We start from the raw sequence: 22,778 nt of genomic DNA, 5'->3' as shown, positions 1-22,778 counted from the left end.
CAACCTCTCTGGAATCTACCTTTTGCAAAAAGGAAATGAAAGACCAACACCTAATAATAGTAAAGTAAGTCACATGTTATTCCTAAACGGAACGAAATGCCAGAAACACCAATCGGAACTACCACCTCGGGGCATCAACAAGTAACGTGTGTCCTCTCCTCATCGTCGTCGTCGTCCTCCTTGTCGTTATCGTTGGCGCAATTGTTAGTGTCATTGTCGTTGTCGTCATAGTCATCATCATCATCATCATCGGCAGCGTCTACATCGACATCGTAAAGAGGACTGATCCCGAGGTACTTTAAGGCTCATAGGTATAAAGGACTCTATATTGCTGAACGGAACGCGGGTCATATAACCATTGCTTTCTCTAACTCCACTGTTAGCATAGAATTTGGTCCTAGTCCTAGTCCTGGAACTGGTTCTGGTTGATAGACGGAACGAACACAAAATGCATCCTCTCTAAAAGGATCCTTTGGATGCAGAAAATTGGTTTGTTGTATTTTTGGATGTTGATGTAAGAGTGCAAAGAGGGAATATTCACAGTTCCAAAGCTGGTTAAAACCCTTCGACCATCATAGTCATCGTTACCGTTACCATATCTAGCAGATATACATGTATATAGAAATGTATATGTAAAGATGAAATTCTAGGGGCTTGTATATACATAAGCAAATATCTCTCTAGTGCCTCATTTTAAATCACTTAAAAGCAGCTTTTGTCAGCAAACTGGAATGCACTCGATTGTAAATGACTTTTAATTGTATTTTCGTCTCTGACACCCACCCGGGTATTACCTATACCTTATATACGAGTATATCATCAGATAGGTAAACTACAAAACATCAGAGAATAGGTTCTTTACAAGATAAGTTGATGTGTTATAGAGTAGGTACCTACTTTTATACTCAAGGCTATATTGTAATCTGTGAGTCTAGAGGAGTTGTTTTAATGAGTGCTATAAAAAAAACAAAACCTTTGATATAGGAATCAAAAAGCTTAACTACATGAAGTCATGCATTGTAATTTTACTTCATCACTTCCAAAAATTAATTTTGAAAACCGAAAATCTTTGTTTATACATCAAAATATAATTTTGGTACACCTGGGCGTATACGCACTTTTTTATGTTACTTTTATGAAATGTTTATTTATGTTTATTTAAATTTATTTCAATCAAGATAGATAGATAGATATTTTATTGGCAAAGAAAAAGTTACATTGTTTACAATATTTTTAAGTCATTGCACAGAGATATGATATCAATTTGTATCTTACTACTGAAAATAATAATTATGTTTTAAACAGCATGTCTATGTCTCAATATTTATAAGTTTGAAGGAAAACATTGCAAAGATTTCAATCAAAGGAGAAGAAAATATCTAAGCTTGTTGGTTAATAATTTGATTAAATAAATAAATTCTTATTGCTAATAAGAATATGTATGCATGTACAGGGATTTCCAATAAGAGGTTTCATTTTTATTTTGGAAAAAAACATTTTTTTTTTCAAAAGAAATCAATGAACAATTGTTTCCACCTTTTCTTTTTTCTTTTCTTTTAAAAAGGATTAGCAAATGTTCTATTTTCACGTAGCTTTAGTAAATAAAGTTTAACGGTCTTTAATCGCAAGCCTTGTCAACACCTCTTTCAGAAATAACACAGTCCAGAGGGAATTTTTCTTGCTGTCGTGTTGATAATTAATGTCATCCATTTCTGCCAATTTTTACAAAACAAAATCTTTAGAGATTGCTCAAGTTACTCACCGCAACAGCTGCACCAGCCGTTCTATCGCATATGTAGGTCCAACCCTCAGACGTTTCAAACCAAAACTAGCACCAAATAGTGACACGTTGAAAATAGAGAAGTTTTTGCACAATCATTCTTATGTTTTCGAAGTTAAAAAGGTGAAAATTTGGGGCCTCATCACTGTTTATGGTATTTCAAAAAAAAAATTGATGACTTAGATGAATTTCATAGTTCAAAGTTGATGGTGGTGATAGATTGGCTCCAGTTCTTGCATTTACTGAAGTTTAGAAGAATTAAGATTTCCGTTTTTATACAAAATACTGTATAATGCCATTTTGTATGCCTTATTCCAAAGATTGACGAAACCAAAGACGTCAACACTACCGCAATTAAAGCCCAAATTGTTTTTGAGGGATGCACACAATTTCAATTTTTGCACATCATCAAATTGGTTCACCAATATCTTTAGTTTTTGTAGTAAATTTTAACACTTTCAACGCTGCTTTAAAAGCATGTTTTGTTCCATTTTTAATATTGAAATAGCTTTTACTTTTCAAATACTAATAGATTACCGTTTTAAAAGTAAGAAATGCTTTTATGCTCCATTTAAAATAAAACCTCTAATCGGAAAACCCATTATATGCCCTTATTTTAGGACTTAAAGTGAGTTCTCTTTTTTTCTAAACCTTAGGAAGTAAATTAAGTCACATCTATATCCGAGCACCAAAGTCACGTTGTTGAAAAAGGATTCATATAAAATCCCTAGAAATAGGTTGAGTAGCTTGTATAATGCATATCCCACCAAAGCACTCATGTGTTGGTAATAATTTACACGTGTGCTGAACTCTAAGGAGCCTTGGAAGTAAAACAGTGATTAAAATATCACACCCAAAAACAAGTGTGAAAGAAAACAACAGGTGTACGAACCATATTTCTGGTATTCTCCACGAGCAACAACAACAACGACGACGTTGATGACGGAATGTAAGCACTAACTTTTTGAGAAAAATGTTGAATACTCTCAAGACTTTTACTGCAAAGTGAAGTGTTTCGTAATTTCCTTCAAAAAAATAAAATTAACAATCTCTCAAAAAGTTTAAGCCAAGTGAATATGTGTGTATGTATGTATGTATGTTCATATGTTTGACTTTATAACCTAACCTAAGAATTTATAGCTTTCAAGCGAAAGAATCATCAAGCTTAGGTTGAGGCAAAAGGAAGGTAGGTAGATAGGTAGGTGGGTTTAAAAAAACCTTCTGCATTTCCTTCGTATATTACTTTTGACTTTTTTCCAAGTAATTTTTTGTTTTTTTATTTTTGTGGGTAAATAATTTTTGTTAAGAAATTACAAAATAAAACCAAACAACCATATGACCACAAACAACATAAATAATGCGAACTAATTAAGTTTTCAACCAAAAGTTCATCCAAGCTGAAAATTTAATTTCTTTCGTTGAAGTTCATGCCAACCAAAAAAAAAGCACACAGTAGTTTTAAGGAGTTTGAAGTTGATATACACCTACTATGAGTACAAGTTGTAGAAAATAAATAAACACATACGAGTATGTGCATTAGGGTGGGTCAAATGTAATGTTTTTTAATTTCCAAAAGAATCAGCGATACAGAGGTGATAGATGGTAATGATAATGATAGCTTACTTATTTTAAGTTCAACTATGTATAGCCTCTACCTTGCCTTTAAGGCGTTTTTAACATTATTAAAATCAATTTAATCAGAGTCAAAAACTGATTACTACCAAACTTTATACTATACTAACTTCAAATCATAGTTAAGCATAATTTTAAGACAATGCTTGTTAAAAAATTGTGTTTGTGAACCACCTTTATATGCTTAGAATAAGAATTTCATGGTAGGAAGAGAAACATATTATATCTTCAGGGTATTTAACATGGTTTATTTTATAAGTTGATAAACGTACTCGTATTTACATATAGGAGAGGTGTAAGTTGCTTCTATTAAAAAAAGCTAAATTAAAAATAACTAGTCTTATTTAAATAAATTTAACTTAAAGATTTAAATGGTGTAAATTTTGACATTACGTCGTTCTTAAAAAAGAAATAAAACCTTAAGGTATATGTGACTATTCCTGTTTATAAGAAAAATATCAGTTTTTATCTTTTAAACGACTTTTATTTAACTTTTTAAGAAAATCTTTTAAATCTACTTAACACAGAATAAAAGTGGTACTGCCACAACACTTCAAAATAGATACAAATTAAACAATGGCTCAAAGAAATATTTTAGTATAAAGGACACTTTCAGAGTGGGTAAGAAACTCAATTGCAAATATAGAAACTGGAAATAAACTTAAGAATCTTATAAAAGACATTCTTTTTACATTTTGTGAGCACCTTTTTATCCTGCATATAACAGGCCCAATCTTTTAGCAACAGATTAATACCTAAACAAATGTTAAGGTATTGTTTGATGAACCCAGGGTTTTAATGAAATGAGCTCGGATCTATTACCTGTAGCTTTATTAATACTTTCCTTCACCTTAAAGTGGAGAAGTGAACGTTTTGATTTCAAAAATGATAATTCAGGAACATTTAGGACTCAAATCAGAGCAAAACTGAGTAATGTTCTTTTTATTTCAAATACAAATTTCAATCAATCTTAAATTGATTAAAATATTGCAGCATTAATATTAGTTTTTTTAAGAAAAAAAAATCTTAGTTGGAAGTACAAATGTATTACATAGTAATTTACTAGAACTTTATTTTTTACAAATAATTTTCAAACCAACATTTATTAGAAATGGACCAGGCCAGCAAACCTTTGGAATGCAGAAAAGTATAAGAAATTAATTTAATTTTATTAACACTTTAGTGGTGCTAATAATGATATAGTTTCAGTTACAACTAATGACTTCATTTCCGCTTTTTCCATATGGAAATGTTATAAGTTCAAACTTTCCCAGGAAACAATAATAGGTAATGACGTGTAAATTCACGTTTTTATCAATTCAACGCACTTACTTTGATTTGGTTTCTCCCGCTTTAGTGTTGTCTATTATTAGCTCAAAAATAATTATGGTTATTTTTGTACAATTTGGAGAAACAATATTTAAATATTCTATCTGAGACTAACATTATAAGTTTAATTGGTTTTTAATGATGATCAATAGCGGATGGTGTGAGCGTACTTGGTGATCTGGTTTTCATCACCAAATATCTTCCACTCTAGATCATGAGAATCAACAAGAACGAAGTAGGTCGGAAACTATTTCTTACCAATTTTAGTATCATTTTATAAATGTGTGTATTTCTTTTATACAAAAATATAGAAACAAGTAGAAAAGACCATTATCTTACGTTAACAACAAAATTAGTAGCAGAATGAAATGATTTTGAAGCCGATACCTGCATTTATTCACGAGATATCGAGAATCGATCATTAATTTTACCAATTGTGTGTAGTACTTTTTTTTAGATTTTAATTATTATGAAATAACTGACTGTTGGATTCTTATTAAATATGTTCTCAATGTTTAAAACAATATTTTTTATTTTTTAGATTCTAGATAACGAAGCAAGCCGAGAAATTCCAAAATTTTCAATTCGACAAATCAGACCAATTTAACTTACCATATGAGGTGAAATAAAAATGTGTATGATTTTTAATGTTAAAATCATACATTTTAAAATGAATGTGACATGTCAAAAACTAAGAATTCATAATAAATTAAGGAAATTACCTAAAATGATTTGAAATTCTATAAAATGTTAAAATAATAACAAACTAAAATCGTTCAAAATTAGGAATATAATTTGTTTAGCTTTAAATAGTTCTACTTTTTAAAATAATTTCAAAGTCAATGATGTAAAAAATTCACGTTCGAACAAAACTTAAACAAGAAATTAGTTTGCAAAACATTTAAATTGACTAAAACAAGTTTTTCTTTCTTAAACTATTCTGCTACAATACTTGAACTTACAGAAGTGTCCATCAATTCATCATTGAACTAAATATGAACCGTCATGCCAAGATCTTATAAGATCATTTTTTTTTAAGAATATGAAATGTTTTAACAACTCTTTAGTTTCCTCCGTTATTGATACTAAACATATTAAGACTAAGGTGCGATAGTTTTTTCTCTGAGATCCTCAAAACTAAAAAAAAATTATTTTGTAAACTCGTTGGATAGATAAATATCAAAAACAACGTTAGTCCAGTAAGAGCAGGTCCTTAACAGAAAGTGTGTTTATAAATATTAATAAAATATCGAAAAATCAAAATCACCTTTAAAATTTTTACTTAAATTTGGTAACTATATTTTTTTCAAAAATTTATTAATTATGCGGTTTAAAGTACTGGTCGCTCGAAATCAACCACACATTCAAATTTTAATATAGCTATAGTTGAGGTCTTGAAAAACAAAACCGAGTGTTACATTTTTCCTTATAGTTTTATATTTTGGAGTCGTCAACACTTTGAATCACGTACATTGAGCACTAACTATTGAAATATAATAATAGTCCCGGGGACGTGATGGTTAGTGCGTTGGACTGTCATGCTAGAAGTTTTGGGTTCAATCCTTGCCTGTGACATCTAAAGATTTTTCACGGGTACTACCTCTTACAAGCAATTATTGACAAATACTCCCAAGAGTAATTCTTGAAATGAAAAGTGTATTCTCAAATTATGCGTTCGGAGAAATTTTTGATGGGTTGAAAATTATATTGCTAAACTTTTTAAAGCATTAAAAACGCATTTCTCTTAATGTTACCTAAAAAAACTACATAATATTAAAAAAACTTCAACTACTATTTTGTTTGTTAAGATGCCAAATTTTATTTTCCCTTTATTATTTCACTTTTAAACTCATTTTATAATAACTTGGAATTTGTTTCACCAAACCAAACAAAATGTCTTTTTTAATATCCTCTTTAATTGCATGCTCGATATTCTGTAATATAGAAATAAATTACATATTAAAAACTTAATAAAGTAAAAAGAAAATACAATTAATAAAACTTACGTTTATCCTTTGGACGACAAGCATTTACAGATCTCATATCACATTCATTTCCGAATATTCTTTGGTCTGTAGGATCAGCGTTGTTTATTCCACAGAATGGTGTATATATCATAGGGCAAGAAATTTTATTACACATATCTAGTTCGGCTTCTTGAGCGGAAATGCTTGAAAGTTGAATGGCTACAAGGACCAAAGCAAATACAAAAGATACAAATTTCATGTTTGTTGTTTTCTAAAACTCTGCGAAATTGCGAATGTTTCAATCAACCACCGTGATTGGCTTTTTATATAAGTTTTCTAAACAAACAAAGACAATGTAAATATGATTTTGAAATATTTGAAACATTTTTTGCAAAATAAAATAACAAATATTTACTTAACAAATAATGTTTTTTTGTTTTAATTTTATAGGTTAACAAATATTAATTGTTTACTAAGCTGATTTTGTGGCACGTGTATTTTTTGTGGGTTTGTTTCTAACAACATGTTGATTCTTTTAGAACCATGCAACCATTAACAAATTACACTTGATTCAGAGCACAATATTTTATGTGCTTAAGCGCCGTCTATAGTATTTATTCGATTCTATTTACCTTAACCTTCTACTAAAAGGTATCATAAAGTATAAGACTTTGACTTTTTAATTCTGTAACAATAATCGTAACAATAATAATTTCCAAAGAATATAGTGACCATACGCAATAATATTTCAGAAGTAGTTTACATACGGATCTTAGATATTTTAAGAGGGAAAACAACCTAAGGCAATTGCTAGATGGAAGAAAATAGCAACTGAAGAATGTTGATAAAATCCAAAAGTAATATGAGTATATGACCAAAAGGCCTTAAACGCATTTACTTAGCGATTATTTTAATATGAGAACTATTGGTGGTCCAAGATAGCTGCCTTGTGGAACTCTAAAGCAATTAAAAAATTAAGCTAAGAGCTATTATCTAATTCCTGTAGTTGAATACTGCGTTTTCTACAAAAAAAAATTGAAATTGAAATTTAACTGAAAATCGTAGGAACTTCCAATCTTAACCTCCTCAACATAAGTCTAAGCTACCTTTATCAAAAACACGTTAAAATCACATTTCAATTCTTCAAAATCACGAGAGCTGAAAAGAGGTTTGAAAAAGAATAAATACTACTTACTTACTTAAGGTGGCGCTACAGTCCGGGGCGGACCTGAGCCTCAACCAACAAGCGTCTCCAGCCAGCTCGGTCCCTAGCTAGCTGTCTCCAGTTTCGCACGCCAAGTTGGTTGAGGTCCTCTCCCACCTGGGTGCGCCACCTGAGTCGCGGTCTTCCTCTACTGCGCCGTCCCTCGGGATTGGATTCGAAGACCTTCCGGGCTGGAGCGTTGATGTCCATCCGCTCTACATGACCTAGCGATCTAAGCCGTTGGACTTTAATTCTGCGAACTAGGTCAGTGTCGCTGTACAGCCCGTACAGTTCGTCGTTATATCTTCTCCTCCATTCTCCATCTATGCGTACGGGACCAAAAATCGCCCGAAGAATTTTTCTCTCGAAGCATCCTAAGACCCTCTCATCTTTCTTTGACAGGGCCCAGGCCTCAGCGCCATAAATGAGAACCGGGATGATGAGTATCTTATAGATGGTGATTCTAGATGCTCGAAAGAGGACTTTTCTACTCAATTGCCTTCTAAGTCCAAAGAAGCAGCGATTTGCAAGAGTTATTCTTCGTTTGATTTCAGCGCTGGTGTCGTTGTCTGTATTAAAAGCGGTGCCTAGGTAGACAAAGTCCTTAACTACCTCAAAGTTATAGTTGTCTATTATGACGTTTTGTCCAAGACGTCGTCGTTCAGTGTCCTTTTTTGATGACAGCATATACTTGGTCTTGCCCTCATTGACCACTAAACCCATTTTCTTCGTTTCCATCGCAATGCTAAAAAACGCTCGATTTAAAGCTCCTAGGTTTTTTCCAAGATCTGCCGTAGTGTGAATATTTGGTCAATAGTGGACTTTCCTGGTCTGAAGCCACACTGATAAGGACCAATCAGGGTGTTGACGAATGGCTTCAGACGTTCACATAATATGGCAGAGAGGATCTTATATGCAATGTTAAGGAGACTGACGCTTCTATAGTTGGCGCAGTTTAGAGGGTCTTCTTTCTTATGTATCGGGCACACTATGCTGAGATTCCACTCATCGGGCATGCTTTCTTCCGACCATATTTTGCAGATGAGTTGGTGCATGCTCCGTACCAAGTCATCGCCTGCTGCTCTGAATAGTTCGGCAGCGATATCCCCTACAGCGGAATTTGGTTCGTCATCGCCGTTATATAATTTGGAGAAGTGATATTTCCATATTCTCAGCATCGACTGCGGTTCTACTACGATATTCACCTGATCGTCTTTACGGGCTTTGGTTCGTGGCTGGTACCCTTGGGAGGTTTTTTTACCTTTTGGTAAAATTAACGAACCTTATTCCTGTTGTGACATCCCTCTATTTCTTCTTCTCATGCTTTCTTTTTTTCCATCTAAGAAGCCGGTGTTCCTCTCTCCTCTTCTGCTCGTAGAGCTCGCGAGCAGCTCTAGTCCTTTTGTGCAGCGCCGTTTTGTATGCCTCTTGTTTCGATGCGTGCGCTTGCCGGAATTCGTCGTCAAACCAGGGGTTTCGCTGTGGTGGCCGTGTGAAACCTAGCACTTCAGAGGCGGCATCTCTGATGGCTGCAAGGCAATGTTGCCACTGGTTTTCAATGCTTAATGCAGGAAGCATAGGACTCCTTAAGAGGTTATTAGAGACTCGATCGGAAAAGGACATGGCAGTCTCTTGCGATTGTAGCCGTCTAACGTCGATTCTTCTCACAGTACTTCCTTGTTTTGGCTTGGATCGGAATATCCGTAGCCGTACCTTGGCTACAACGAGGTAGTGGTCCGAGTCAATGTTGGCCTCTCGGAATGTTCGGATATCCTGGATACTGGAGAAGTGTCGTGCGTCGATCGCAATGTGGTCAATCTGGTTGACGGTTGATTGATCAGGAGATTTCCATGCCCCCTTGTGGATATTAAGATGCGTGAACTGCTTACTAGCTACCAGAACATCTCGACCCGCAGCGAAATCGACCAGCCTGAATTCGTTGTCGGAGGTGGTGTCGTGCAGGCTGTATCTCCCGACGATCTAAATCAAATCAACATTATCAGCCTCTCAAGTTTCGTAAAGGAACCCAAACTGGTTCCATTGAGCTTAGGAGGAAGCCTTAAGATTCATGTGGTATCACAATGGGCCATTAAACTGGCCTAAGTGTGTCCAATTCCATCTTGGACAGCCACTATAACCTAACCTTACCTCAGTTCTCAAGACATTCAAAGCTTTTATAACAACAGATATAAAAAGTTCACTGTGTTTTTCAATTAGCCATTATTTAAACGAAAGTGTCACTTTTGCTGTATTTGGGACCATTAATATTCTTAAAATTCGTGTTTAAATGTCAGTTCTAAATCATCTAAAGCAAATTCACTTTAAAAATAGATTTCTCTAATTTTTTAACATCTTAAAAGTATTATTGAAAACAAAATCAATTCTGAAAGAAATATAATGCACGACTGCGTTACTAGAACCTATATTTTTAGGTTTAAAAATATACTTGCAAAATAAGTTTTTCACAAAAATGTAGATACCATTGTATTTCATAAAAGCAACCTAGATTAACCTAATTTCTTTTTGAAAATCATTTGAGCGGGCTTGAAACATCAAGAACTGTCAAAATTTTCAATTTGTTGAAAAGTAACCATCATTTCAAATGTCAATATCTCAACAGCAATGTTTCTCAAAAAAGCCAAATAAAGTTAAGACCAAAAATTCATTACAAATTAAAGTTTTTTTTCCATAATGCTCCTTTTTGCTAACCTTGAGCTGTGATATTGTTGTATTGACAACATTAAGCTAAAACAAAATGTAAGTGTTCCAACATGTTTTATAAAATGTTGGATGACAAATATTTTGAAGATATTTGTGTTTTATATTGTGCATTAAATCATGTTTATTAAGGCAACAGGTTTATAAAAAGGAATAATAAAGAAACCTTAAAGTTTCAAGATATTAAGAATTCCAAAAATGTTCATGGATTTAATTCCTTTTTCCACTGTTTTCTGCATACAATGTAACTCACTGCATCAAGTACCAGCTTAAGTGGAAACTATAAACTTTTTAGAAGCTGATAGCTCTTCAGCTCTCTATCACCACTGCTGCCGCCGCCACCCGTCGTTTTTCATGTCGTTGAGTTATAATAAAAGTAAATAGCTTTCTCTATTCTTTAGCCTGTAAACATTTAAACTTTAACGTTAACAACAAAAAAAATAAGCTAAAACCCATCACATTGGTTTACCTGTTAAACTTTCATGTTAACGTGTTTTTTTCCTAAACTTTTTTCCTATTTTTAAGGACGAAAAAGTGCACTTCGTGTACCTGCAAAAAAAGCATCGTTTCCACATTTGAACCTAATTCAATTTCTTTACAACTTTCTAAGAATTTCCTCTCCATGCTAAATATATAGGACTATACAAGACTTGAATACACATGACTTGACTACATGGCCAACTTCTCCAAAAACTACCTTTAGTGGAGCTAAGTTGACGCAAAAAAAAAGAAGAAGACTTTTAACATTTTTATTTAGCCAATAGAGGTATAGGACCACAGACGTTTAACAGTTAGCATGACGAGGACGACGACGAAGAGGTCCTTTGACTTCCATGGCTTATTTTTGTTTTCGTTTTTCTTCTTGTTGATGGAGGACCTTTCGACAACCAAAGTGGCATTGATGGTAGAACATTCAGTTTAAGGTTATTTTTTGTTTCTGGGTTATAAAGGTGTTTCGAGTGATCCTTGTTGTGAAAAAGTTTATTTTGTTCATCCTACGAACAAGGACGCGACGAAAGAAAATCACTTGTGAGGTAAAAAAGTTTTTTTTTCACAAGGTACATAAACGGTTGACGATGTCAAGCATACAAGTTCCAACGGTATCAGTTCTATCATTGAGACATGTCATAGGTCAGTAAAATAGAAATAAAAATGAAGAAAAGAGAAGAACAAAAATTGGTTACCTACCTCTGCTTCGTGTAGACCAAAAATATTCACAAAAATAAGGACATATGTCGTGTGGAAATCGCATAGCGAAAATCATACCTTAATAGCTCCTGAGAGTCCTTAACGAAACAACAACCAACAACAGCAAAAAAAAATAAAAAGAGCAAAACTTTTTTCGTGTTCTTTTAATAGAATTTCCCATTCTGCACATTTTCACATGAAGAAGTTTACATTACAACATAAGAGAGTTGGCTTGGCATATCCTTTCTTCCTGTTTTTCTTATACCCTGTGATACCTCCTTTTGGGAATTTGTGATGTGACAACCAAATCGCTTTCAAATGTATTCCACACTTTTCAGTCTCTAAAAGGACGAGAACGAAGACGAGGAGAACGACAGCAAAAGTACCTTGTACCTTATCCTTGCCGCCTGTCTTCCTCCCCCAGGGAGAGAGAGTAAGATCTTTAGAGAGTAAAGTTAAATATAAACGACTAAGAAAGAGGTCGCAAACACACAAATGGCAAGTGGGCCCCCAAAACTTAATCGAGCGTGAAAAAGGACTTAAATTGAGCGATTTTCTTGAGAAAAAAAATCCCAGCAAGGATATGAATTTATATATTTTCGTATGAATGAAAAGAAGAGAGAATGATTCGCCATGGGATCAGGATTTAAGATCAAGACAGCTTGTAATGAAACCGAGGACGACAAAGACGACTACGATTTGATTTGCATAAACACTTATTCCTTGTGGCTGCAGAGAACAAGGATAAGTACAGTTTGATGCTTTTCGTCCTGCTGCTGCCGCTTGGTGCATATCTTTTTTGCTACTCATCACTTGAGTGGTATCGTAATCGATGATGGTGATGATGATGGTGACAGGAGTTGTGCTACTCGTGGTACAGTTTTTCTTCAAAAACCTATGAACGCTTCTTGCAGCTGCAGCCTCAAGTTATCCTTTCGATTACACTGTCAAGTGGAAAAGATTGAAAAGGGTATAATATTACGACCTACTATGAAGACAACCACGATGACGACGACGACATAAGATTATTTTCGTTAAATAGAGGTTTTTCATTCAAAGGCAATAAATCGGATTGAAAACATTTATCTATTTGAATAGAAAATCGGAATTGAATGAATAAAAAATAAATCCTTTTTTGTATTTCCATTTTTTTGTAGTCCTTTGAAGGAAGGAATATTCATTACAAAAATATTTATTTTTTTTTAAGACTATGGGAGGTTGTTCAATATTTGTTTTCTTTTCTGTAGGGAAATATTTGGTGGTCAGTTAAGATTTAAGTGGGTATTGAACTTTTTAACTAGTATGGCTAGGATATGCAAAGAAGTGATACGTGGATAAGTGGAGTTAATATGTCTTGTTGCAGGTTTGAAATAATATTCAAGGATCGCTTGGATGATATTTAATTTGGGAATTTGGAGAGCAAATGATTGATTGCGGCTAAGAGAGATATATGGCGAAGCTCCCAACATTTTTAAAAAGAAACCACTTGATGGCGACCTTGTAAATATTTGTTTAATTTTGTGCCTTTAGGAATTTAAACGCGGCGTCCTTCCAAGTCGACATTTCATTTAATGGTGGCTAAATTTGAGTGTGCTTCAGATTCTGAGGCAGTCAATTCTGCGTACTTGGTCTGTCATAGACCACAATATGACGAAGTTTTGGGTCGTGAGTTGGGCCTGCACCCATATAAAATCCAACTGACCTGAGCTGAAATCAAACGACCATACGCAATGTCCTGAGTTTGCTGATTGGATTTTGATCTCAATTTTGGTCAAAAAATCATCTTCGGCTGTAAGCCCGATTTATGGGTGAATAAGAACAGGGCCAAGCTAAATTGCCAATGCATCCAAATAAAGTTATAGTTTCGCGTAGATTTTGTTCTGAAGGCGTCATTGTACGAGCAAAGCTTTTTTCACTCGCTCTGCTAAGATTTTAATCGCGAATGATCTGATTAGCAAATCTTCGGAGATAAATCAATTATTCTACTTACTTCTAAAATAAAAAAGTCTTCGGATAAAAAAAGCACGCAAGAAGAAAAAACAAACGAAGTTTAACTTTTCGTTAAGGTGGTCAATGCCCCGATCCTTCTTTTATTTTCTTCTTTCTCTTTCTTGTTTTTTTAGTTTTAGTACATTTTTCGTTATATTAAAAGATGGCCGATGATTTTTAGCGGCGTCAAATTTGAAAGTTTAAGAATTTTAGTACAATTTTAGGATCTTCACATTTTAAGCTGTACTCGCAATGATTTTTATTTACATTTTAGAATGTTATTGTTCAATTCAAGTTTAGACTTTAAGTTTTACATTTAAAATAAAGTTTAAGTATTAATATCAAATTGATAATATATTTAGTTTTAAGTCAAAAGTTAATTTAGGTATAGATTTTAAGTGAATTCAAAAAATTAGTTTAAGAAATTCAATAATAGATTGATGAACTGCTTGTGCTTCAACAGTCATTTGACCATACTTCTTTGAAAAAGTCAAAGTCGATTGCTATATAACTTCGTATGGCCTTAAAAAGGTGATATGCACTCCGCTGACATATGGTTTTGACACGTACTCGGTGAACGTTTTATGAAAGGTGACAAAGATCGTGTGCACTCTTTTAAACATTTTTCTTAGCTATGGCTTTCTTAAGTCACAGGCTCATGCAGAGACAGAGTATCAACTTCTCGTGAATTTGATGCTTTGTCTGATTCCATCCAAAGAATTGTTTCGTCCTATCCTCGCACTGAAATCGTTGTTACGGGCGATTTCAATGTACACAATTCTTCATGGCTTCAACATTCGGGCCAGTCAACACCAGAAGGAGTGTGTGCTGAGATCTTCGCTGAGTTAAACCACCTAACTCAGCTGGTCAACGAGCCCACTCGAATATCGGACGTGGTAGGTCGAGCAGAAAACACTCTTGACTTGTTTCTTACCTCTGACCCTGGTAAGTACACTATTAGTGTCCTATCTCCTATAGGCACATCTGACCATTGTGTCATATCAGCAAATTTCTCGTGTAAAAACTCTCCAGTTAAAGAAAGAGCTCCTAAGAGAACCGTTTGGCAATACGAGAAAGCCAACTGGGACGGTCTCAATAATTACTTCAGGATCTTTAACTGGTCACTATGCTTCCTCGATAGTGACGTTGACGCCAGCGCTGATATGATCACAAGTTTGATTCTCCTGGGAATGAGAACTTTTATCCCGAATAGGGTTAAAAGCATCAGACCTAAGGAAAACGCATGGTTCGATGCGAGCTGTAAAGAGGTTATTAGGGTTAAAAAGGTAAGCTTCCGTTGTTTTAAAGCCAATCCTACTGAGGAAAACCGGAATAAGTTCAAGCAAGCCAGGAAGGCCTGCAACGCCCATATTCGAAGGACCAAATTCTTACATGACCAAAAATTACGGCAAAAAATACTGCAATGTCCCAAAGCCAGTAAAAATTTTTGGTCATTTGTAAAAAATATGAGGAATTCTTCCTCTTCCTCGGTTCCTACGCTCGTTGTGAATGACATTCCATTTGTTAGCTCCTTAGAGAAAGCAAATCTCTTTGCTAGGCAGTTCGCCACCAATTCAACTCTGTCAGTGAGTGTTATGACTCCGCCTGTACTTGAGCGAGTTAATGATTCTATGGGACAAATCTTTTTTCGCACTCGTACTGTAGCGAGAGTCCTAAAAGATCTTAACATACACAAATCTGCTGGTCCGGATGGTATCCCTGCTATTGTTCTGAAGAGGTGTTCTTCATCGCTGGCAAAACCACTGCGTAAGCTTTTTCATCTGTCCTACTCCTCAGGTCTCGTTCCGAGCGGATGGAAAACCGCATTTGTCCAGCCTATTCCCCAAAAAGGCGAATCTTCCTCACCGTCTAATTATCGACCGATTGCACTTACGTCCCTTCTTTCCAAGGTCATGGAAACGCTGATTAATTATCAGCTCAAGAAACATCTTGAAGAACGGAAGCTTCTTAATGACCGACAGTATGGCTTTCGTAGCAATAGGTCCACTGGTGATCTCATGGTTCATCTCACCGAACAGTGGAACAAATCTTTACATAGTTTTGGAGAAAGTAAGATTATTGCACTAGATATTTCAAAAGCATTTGATAGGGTGTGGCATCAGGCTCTCTTATCGAAAATGCGTGCTTTCGGTTTGCATGAATCCCTCCTTCATTGGATTAGTAATTACCTTTCGAATCGTTCAATACAAGTTGTATTGAATGGATTCAAGTCTGAAAACCACAAAATAAATGCTGGTGTGCCCCAGGGCTCTGTTCTATCTCCAACACTCTTTCTCATTTTTATTAATGATCTCCTGTCTGTAACATCTAATCCAATACATTGTTTCGCTGACGATAGTACTCTTAGTTTTTCATATTCGTTTTCAGATTCACACCCCTCTTCTTCGGATGTGGAACTGCAACGACAAAATATGATAAGCTCATTAAATTCCGACCTAAACAGCATTGTACAATGGGGAATAAGAAACCGCGTGGAATTTAATGCTTCGAAAACGCAATGCTGTCTTGTATCGTTAAAGCGAAATATACCCCCACTGCCATTATCCATAAATGGCACTTGCATCGAGGAAACTGAACATCTCGATATTCTTGGTATGTGCATCACCAACCACCTTTTGTGGAACGATCACATACGCGATGTCGCCAAAAATGCCGCAAGATGTTTGGGTTTTCTAAGGCGATGCAAGAAGTTTTTCTCCCTCTCTGATCTGGCTGTTATTTAGAAGACTTATATACGTCCAAAGCTTGAGTATAACTCCCATATCTGGGCTGGTGCTCCTGCAACTTACTTAAGCCTCTTGGATAGTATTGAACGTAGAGCATTTAGATTGATTGGTGATATTACCATCATAAGATCATTTACGTCACTTGAACATCGTCGAAATGTTTCTTGTCTCACGCTTTTTTACCGTTATTTTAATGGTTTATGCTCTAGAGAAATAGCCAGCTGCATTCCTCCCCTTAAACAGTTCAACCGTAATACTCGCGCTTCTAGGAATGCTCATCAATATACCCTCGAGCCCAACTTTGGTCGTACTGCAAGTACAGAGATTCGTTCTTTAGCCGTACTATGCGAATGTTTAATGCCTTGCCACACTCTGTCTTTCCCAGCTATTGCAATATTCAGGAGTTCAAAACCAATGTGCCGGTGCATCTCCTTTCAACCCCTCTCTCCCTTTCTTAGTGCTCACACTGTGTCTACATAATAAGGGTAATATATCCCCTTGAGTGTGCGCTTATTATATAAAAAAAAAAAAAAAGGGCAAACCAAAAAACCTTAAAAACAACATAAACGATGCCATCGGTAAAATCCCGCGTGATTTATGCACAAAAGCAATAAAAAATAGGACACCACCCATTGAAGCAGCGGCAGGACGAGTTTTGATGAGCTATAAATAACGAACAGTAAAACTTAGAGAAAACATTTTTTTGTTTTCAGTATTCAATCTTTTTTAAAATTTATTTTTATAAATGGACCTCATCGCTACAGAAAAAAGTTGATATAGGAGAAATTTGCAGAAGAATTTGCTGACAGAAATTTTTGCGGTTGTTGTAGTCACTAGTCAGTAGTATTTAACGCTTGGACAAGCATTATTTTTTGGGATGGAATGATAAATCATCGTGAAGACTGCTCCTCAAAGAACGGTCTGAAATTCCCAAAGCTACGGCTGTTTCCCGGCTGAGCGTTTGATGACTGCTTAATTGAATCTCTAACCAACTGCACATTTTCGGGGGTTCTTACCGTTCTGGATGCTCCGTGTACAAATCTACTTAAGGTAATTCCAGTTTCTTCCAAATTCTGTATCCACAATTTGATAGTGTTTGCAGAAGGAACAGATTCAGCACGTGGAATGCCGAATTGTAAACGAAAAACCCTTTGTGTAGCGATCATAGAATGATTTTTTTCGTAATATGCACGCAAGCCGAAACCACGTTGTACACCTGTCAAGGCCATGATTACGAATAAAAACGGCATTACCGTACAATTCAAAATATACCACTTATTAAAGCCTACTTTTATCTTATCACAGGCTAGTGACCTCATTAAACTCGTCAGTCGGCTCTGCCGCACCCTGTATTTCAAATATATTTTTATTGATAGCGCTATCAAAAAAGATTCACACTTATTGATACCTTATAAACATGAACCTAGTTTGATCGGATTTAAAATAACCCTCCTAAATCAATATTTAAATCATATTTTTTTAAGTACTCCTAAGTACAATTTATTGGGTCATTTATAGTTTTCTTTGATGTTCTTGTTGAGCCGACTGTAATACAGGAAATTGACATATCAATTCAAGAAAAAAAAACTACTTTTAGGATTAAATGTTTTATAAGTTGCCTAAAATTATGCAACAAAATTAAAACCTTTCATTTTTCAAATTCGTTATTTTTTAGTTTATATTATGTAGAAACGTTCGTATGTATTTTTTGTTTTCTATTTCCAATTACGATTGACTTTTAACAAATTAACTTAAATGTTGTGAACATGTAAGCCACAATACAAGTTATAAGAATATAGCTAACCATTTGCAACCTATTGAAATAAGTCATACCCTTATGTATTGTGTAACTGTATGCCCGGCATTATTATCCCTTGGTAACTTAAGTTTTTTTATATGTATGTTTTGCTTTCTTCATAGATTGGAAGGTAAATGAAACCAATATGAATATACATGCAGAGAAATAAATGGCCAGACAGTTGTTGGCATTGAAACTATTGACTACAAAGTTATTTTTATGTTTAAAAAACACAAACAAAAATCATATAATAATGACCCTTTCATCTACTTATGGGGCAATACCTAACTAAAAGGGAATAGAAAAACAGCTAAGAAAAAAACTCTTTTTGTTTTGTTACTCAAAGCCATCCCTTAAAGGCCCGGTAGGTAGGTACAACAAACAAAAGGTTATACCAAGTTCTGTTTTTGAGTTACCTTAAGGTTACCTACATCTTGTGTATGTAAATACTTGAGTGTACGTTTGAAAGAAGCTTTTTTAGAAATTCTGCTCAAGTTAATAAGAGCTTCTAGGGAAAAAAAAAGTTTTTCCTAGGAGGCAGATTTTACTTTGTATTATTTTTTTTCCTATATTCTTGTTGGACTTTCATGTTAGAATTTTTATGATTTAGCTTAGAAATATAGATTGTTGTAGGTAGCGTTGACTTCGGAAATAAAGGTCTAGAAAGAAAAGACCTAGAAAGGGTCTTTTAAAGATATACCGCTTCATTTTTTTGAACCTGTTTAAACATTCTTTCCAATTTAAATGTATTTAAACATTTATTTTTAAAAATCTTTTAGTTCTTTTTCATTATAATTTGAAGCCAATTTTAAACTTATTTAAATAAATTTGATTAGAAACAAATTTTCATTGATTAGAATATTCTCATAAATTTGTCATAACAACAGATTTATTTGAATCTTATGATATTCTTCACTCTTTCCCAGACTTTTTAAATCTAAAAATCTCTTAAAAACTTACTTTAATTATAAATTTGCTTTTTTAACTTGCCATAGGAAAATATTGTAATGGCTCCGATTTGTCAAATTGATAATTTTGACATTTCTCGACGTTCCAAGGTTCCTAGAGTCGAAATAAAAGATTTTTAGAAAGATGTCTGTGCGTGCGTGTGTACGTACGTTTGTACGTTCGCGACGTTTTTTTCGTCGTCCATAGCTCAAGAACCAGAAGAGATATCGACTTCAAATAAATTTTTTTATACAGATAATAAAGCAGAAAGATGCAGGAAGGGCTCTCAAGAAAATTGCGTGGGTGTTTTTTTTACCATAGCAGTTTGAAAATGTTGGTTAACCTTAAATATCTTACGAACCAAAAACGCTAGAGACTTGAATTAAATTTTATATAATATATTGTAACGTGATACCAATCAGGTATATTTTTTGAAAAAATTCAATATAACGGTTTTTTTATAAATCAATAAAACTGAAAAAAAAAAAATTTGTCACCTCCAAAATTTTACGACTGAAATATGATTTCATCTCTAAAACAATTTTGTGCAACGAAGAATAATGTTTTTGACATCTGATAAAATTTAAAAAAAATCAAATTGACAGTTTTTTTTACAAAAATAAAAACCTAAAAAAAATGTATAAAAGTTGGTAAAAATTGATTTTCGACTCAAATATCTTTTCAAAAATTTGAGATATTGGCTTTAATTTACTTTTATCTTTCAAAACATCTTGTTGTCAAGATTCAGTTAAAGTTAAAAAAATTGATTAGACAGTTTTTGTACAAAAAATTAAAAACCGAAAAAAAAAATTAACAAAAGTTCGTAAAAAATGATTTTCGACCCAAATATCTTTTAAAAACTTTGAGATAATAGGTTCTTACTAATTTTTTCTTATAATAAATATTGTTTTGAATATTAGGACAAATTTTGAGAAAAATCGAATTGACAGTTTTCTTACAAAAAAATAAAAACCTGAAAAAAATGTATAAAAGTTGATAAAAATTGATTTTCGACTCAAATAGCTCTTCAAAAATTTTAAATATTGGCTTCAAACTAATTTTATCTTATAAGAACTATTGTTTTCAACATTTGGTAAAATTTTTAAAAAATTCGAATTGACAGTTTTTTACAAAAAATAAAACTCTAAAAAAAAAAACAATACTAAAACTTGGTAAAAATTTACTTTCGGCTCAAATAGCTTTTTAAAAATTAAAAATATTGGCTTCAAACTTATTTTATTTCACAGAAAATATTGTTTTTATTAGTCAGTAATTTTTATATAAAAATCCAACAGTCCGTTTTTTTCATAAAAAATAAAATCTACAAAAAATAGTGCTCAAATTTGGTAAAAATACATATAGACAAACTTTTAAGCAAGACAAATTGACAGACGGGATGGGAAGTTATCAGTGTGGGTCGCATCCCAGCCTCTTTTTTATATTTTGCAACATTTCTGAAAATATGTATTGGTAACATTGTCTATAAATTATCTTTGATTAGACTTTATCTGTCAGCTGTCGAATGATTTCCTTTCTAAAGTTAACAATAGGAATGTTTGCATATTTAAATATTTCTTGGCGCACTTTAAGTTTGAGTTTCAAAAGTTTTGATTTTAAAAAAAATTACGTTTGCCAAAAAATCGAACTCGGGCTTTTATTCAACCTTTTAATTATTATAGAAAAAAAGGAGATGAAAATGGGTATATCTTGAACTTTCAAATTGTTTATTTGAGACTTTAAATAACTTGGTTAATATCTCTCATTAACAAGCTGCATCTTTATGAAAAAGATCATAATATTTCAAAAAAGGCGGTATTAGTTGCGTTTCAATTTCCAGTCAAGGTTGATTAAAAGCACAAACTCTATTAAATTGAAGGTCTTACTCAGTCAATGTTTGAAATTTACTCTCAGAATTTTGGAATTTACATTAATTTAATGCTATGGTATTTGCAAATCAGTAAGGCACCTCACAAGACCCAAGCTATGGTCCAAAAGATGTTTCTGGGATGAATGCCTTAAAAATCTCTTATTGACAGAAATCATAAAAAAGAGGCTGAGATGCGACCCACACTGATAACTTCACATCCCGTCTGTCAATTTGTCTTGCTTAAAAGTTTGTCTATATGTACTCGTATCAATTTTTACCAAATTTGCGTACCATTTTTTGTAGATTTTATTTTTAATGAAAAAACGGACTGCTGGATTTTTATATAAAAATTACTGAATATCGAAAACAGTATTTTCAGTGAAATAAAATAAGTTTCAAACCAATATTTTAAATTTTTGAAAAGCTATTTAAGTCGAAAGTAAATTTTTACCAACTTTTGTTAACTTTTTTTCGGTTTTTAATTTTTTGTAAAAAAAACTGTCTATCCGATTTTTTTAATGTTAACAACAATATTTTTTGAAAGATAAAAGTAGTTTAAAGCCAATATCTACAAGATATTTGAGTCAAAAATAAATTTTTACCAACTTTTATTAATTTTTTTTTTAGATTTTTATTTTTATAAAAAAAAACTGTCAATTCGATTTTTCTCAAAATTTTATCAGATGTCAAAAATATTATTCTTCGTTGCGCAAAATTGTTTTGGAGATGAAATCATGTTTAAGTCGTAAAATTTTGGAGACGACAGTTTTTTTTCAATATTTTTGATTTATAAAAAAAAACCGTTAGTTGGATTTTTTTTGAAAAAATAAACTTCTTTGATGTCACGTTATAATATATAATATATAAAAGAAATATAAAATTTAATTCAAGCCTCAAGCGTTCTTGGTTCGTAAGATATTTAGTGATAACCAAAATTTTCACCTTTTTTTCAAACTGCTATGGTAAAAAAACCACGGACGCAATTTTCTTGAGAGCCCTTTCTGCATCTTTCTGCCTTATTATCTGTATAACGAAATTTATTTCAAATCGATATCTCTTCTGGTTCTTGAGCTATGGACGACGAAAAAAACGTCGTGAGCGTACGGACGTACGTACGGACGCACGCACAGACATCTTTCTAAAAATCTTTTATTTCGACTCTAGGGACCTTGAAATGTCGAGAAATGTCAAAATTTTCAATTTGACAAATTACAATTACAATAACTTCCTATGGGAAGTTAAAAAATATACTAAGGTTTAAAGTGTTTGGAGTATTAGATCAAGAATTCATAGTTTTTTTCAGTTAAAAGAATACTTTTAAAGTGTCGAACTCAAAAATAAGACGAAAAAGTAAAGTGAAAAAATGTATAAATAATGAAGATTTTTCTGACAGAGGGCGATTTATCTGACCATACAGATTTAAATTATTAACATAGGTATGAAACAGTTCTTAGTTTACTATTTTCAAAGACAGTTTGTTGTGTGACAGTTGAAATGAATATTACTGAAAGAATTAACAATAAGAATGCCCAATTTAACATTTTAAGAAGAGATTTGCCTTTTTTAGAACCTAATTTTATATTCGAAAAAATTATTCTGTAGTGGTTACAA

The 22,778-nt window shown here is 33.3% G+C and overlaps 1 protein-coding gene and 1 long non-coding RNA gene across 2 annotated transcripts in view; one reads left to right on the top strand and one right to left on the bottom strand.

Annotated features, from left to right (window-relative positions):
• LOC129940505 (sex determination protein fruitless-like) overlaps positions 1–22,778 on the top strand; it is a 326,270-nt gene that overhangs the window by 50,591 nt on the left and 252,901 nt on the right. The gene's annotated exons all lie outside the window — the stretch shown is intronic.
• Positions 6,536–6,993, bottom strand: LOC129940510 (uncharacterized). Its single transcript, XR_008780691.1, has 2 exons — positions 6,748–6,993; positions 6,536–6,675 (listed from the first exon to the last, which is right to left on the bottom strand). It is a non-coding gene; the product is annotated as an uncharacterized LOC129940510 (long non-coding RNA).

The sequence above is a fragment of the Eupeodes corollae genome, chromosome 1 (assembly GCF_945859685.1).
Source record: "Eupeodes corollae chromosome 1, idEupCoro1.1, whole genome shotgun sequence".
NCBI lineage: Eukaryota > Metazoa > Arthropoda > Insecta > Diptera > Syrphidae > Eupeodes > Eupeodes corollae.
Note: the sequence above shows the minus strand (reverse complement) of the source record. Positions and strands in the feature narration are given on the sequence as shown.